The sequence below is a fragment of the Pteropus vampyrus genome, unplaced genomic scaffold, assembly GCF_000151845.1.
Source record: "Pteropus vampyrus isolate Shadow unplaced genomic scaffold, Pvam_2.0 Scaffold83, whole genome shotgun sequence".
In the NCBI taxonomy this organism is placed as follows: Eukaryota; Metazoa; Chordata; class Mammalia; order Chiroptera; family Pteropodidae; genus Pteropus; species Pteropus vampyrus.
In genome coordinates this window covers 1,902,050-1,904,828 of record NW_011888864.1, presented here as the reverse complement: position 1 = coordinate 1,904,828, position 2,779 = coordinate 1,902,050, and the positions used below count along the sequence as shown (strand labels likewise).

The 2,779-nt window shown below is 30.9% G+C and overlaps 1 pseudogene; it reads right to left on the bottom strand.

Annotated features, from left to right (window-relative positions):
* Positions 1-2,076: 2,076 nt before the first annotated feature.
* Positions 2,077-2,194, bottom strand: LOC111741949 (annotated as a pseudogene).
* Between the last annotated feature and the right edge of the window lie 585 nt (positions 2,195-2,779).

Sequence of the window (2,779 nt, the reverse complement as noted above, 5' to 3'; positions counted from 1 at the left end):
CTTTCCACCTTCTCTAAAGACATTGTGCATTTTCTCCCCACCTACTAAAGCACTCTCTAGGTATATTATTTAAAATATCATCATATTCTTTAAAATACACATGAGATAAAGTGAAATAATTCACAGATGTCTGCTGATTTCTCAAAGATAATTCTAGATAATTCAGGCAAAAGCAAATTTTATTTTCACCAGTCCAGATTTTTAATATTATATGGATAATGCAGACTTTTTAAAAAATAATAATTTTACTATTCAAGCTGAGTAGGTATTCTTGGTAATTTCCAAGTGAAGCAGAGGTCACAAGCTCTCAGTAGAAGAGGATCTATAGATGTGCAAATATAAGGCGAGGGGACCTTGAAGCTTCCTTTCCTGTACCCAGACCAACTGCACAGCTGGGCCCGCAGTTGCCTTTGCTTCATTATCCAGCTGCTGTCATTGAGTTTGTAAATAAGTCTCAGCCCTCTAGATATGTTTGTCTCTATTTAGATTGCTCATACTGAAGGCCAAGGCCATTTTCATTGATTCCATCATCTACATTGAAAGGCAGATTCAAAAATGAAAAGTGGATCTTCACACAGGAAAAGCCCTATGTACACACCCAGCATTATCAGTTCTTACAAAATTAAGTTCATGAAAGCTAGCACGCAATGGGCAGTCATTATTTCATGCAAAGATAGCACAAAATACTACTTTCCTGTAGCTTTTACAGCCATTAGAATCAAAGCTAATAAATGCCTTTGCTATCTTATTTCCAGTACAATTACTGCACTTTGATAAAATATACTCAGAGTTCTTTCCCAGAAAAAGGCAGTGCAATAATTCAGCCTTATACTAATCAAAAGCAATCTAGACAGAAAATATTCATTTTATGAATATAAAAATTTTCTCTGTTATATTTGAGACAGAGTGTAATGGTGGCATTCTGCAGAGCTACAGGGAAAATCTTAAAAAGAATTTAATGGCCATAAAAAAATCATAATTAGAAAATAAGGTTTATTTAAATAAATTTACTACAAAATAAATAAAGATGGGATGGCAAATAAATGAAATTTACCTTTATGTGCTTTATTATTTATTTTCCTTTCCTGAAATGACAGTCAACAAAAATGACTACTTTCCTATGTTGTTCCCCCCCCACCCCCAGTGGTTCTTGAATGATTAGGTATGCTTTATATTTAATTTTTAATTGTCTTCCAATTCTAAGCATTAATACAGGCATATTTATATTAAAATATATTAAATATAAAAAAGAAAAAAATGCCTCAGAAAATTTTTAAAGAAAAGTATTCTTTTCAGTGAATAGTTTTCTATTGTAATTTGCTATTCTAAAGACAAATTTTGATTATTAGGGAAGGGCCAGAAACATAGTTTCCTTCCACCAAATGGAATATTGTCTTTCTTTTTCTTTCTCTCTCTTTTTCTTTCTTTCTTTCTCTCTCTCTTTCTTTCTCTCTCTCTCTCTTTCTTTCTTTCTTTCTTTCTTTTCTTTCTTTCCTTTTCTTTTTTTTAATTCTGTATAACTTTTGGAAAGAACCAACATAGGAATGATAAGTTCTGCATTTCTATATTTAGTTTTCAAAATGTGAAAAAACATCTCTGAGCTTATATTTTATTTTAAAAAATTCTTACTACTTATCATAGCCTTAACTTTGCTATCATCTAATTTTCAGTTAGTAACTCAATTTATCTTCATAGTAATCTTGAAATGCATACTAGTGTGATAATCATTATCATACCCATTACATATATGAGGAAACCAAGGCACAGAGAAGATAACTAATTTCACTGTGATTTCCGAACTAATGAGAGATAGGGCCGGAACTGAATTTACGTAATACAACATCAAGTTAATTTTTTAATCCATAATCAATGCTGATTTTTTTCTGTGCACTGCTGCTTTATTGTGATATTCAAAATAAAGTAACAGGGTAAATTCCATGTCACTCCCTTTTTTAAATTTTATTTTATTATTTTATTTTTATTTATTTTTATTTTTTTAGGTGAGGCAAACCTTGGTTGACCTCACAGATTGCAGGACCTTGTCAGCTTACAATCCCTTATTTTTTTTATTTTCTACACCTACAGCACCTGGTCTTCCTAGGTGCTCTCCCATCCAGGTACTAACCAGGCCTTACCCTGCTTAGCTTCCGAGATCAGACGGATTGGGCTTGTTCAGGGTAGCATGGCCATAGACTCATTTTCTCTTTTTAATAATGAAATAAAGGAGACTGAGAAAGGTTAAATAATAAACTAGTTATTACAGAATCAAAGTACAGAATTTTTCTAAATTCACTATTTTTTTTCTTATAGTAGCATATTACAGTTAATGTTTATGGCTTTGAGAAACCATGCATATACTATGACTATTATGTAATTATTTTGACTATCAGAAAAGCATTATTGAATACATCTTAATATATAGTATCACGCTATATTCCTTTAGTAACAATAGGTTTTTAGAAGTTTTCAATTCCAAAATAAGCAAAAACATCCCCAAATATGCATTAAGAATAAGACATCAATGTATTGGCACCCTAATACCTTTTAATCAAATTAGTTGTCAAGATCGATAATGTTCTCACTGGAAATAAAATCAAAGAAAATTTTGATTAAAATTATTTAATTAAATTGTGTACAAACATACACATGAAAAATTATAAACCGGTAAATGAGAAAAACAACTTGCCAAATAGTACAATCCTATTGGTGTGAGTATATGTGTTTGTGCATGTTTATAGATATATGTGCAGAAAATGAAAGTTGGAAGACTAAATATTTA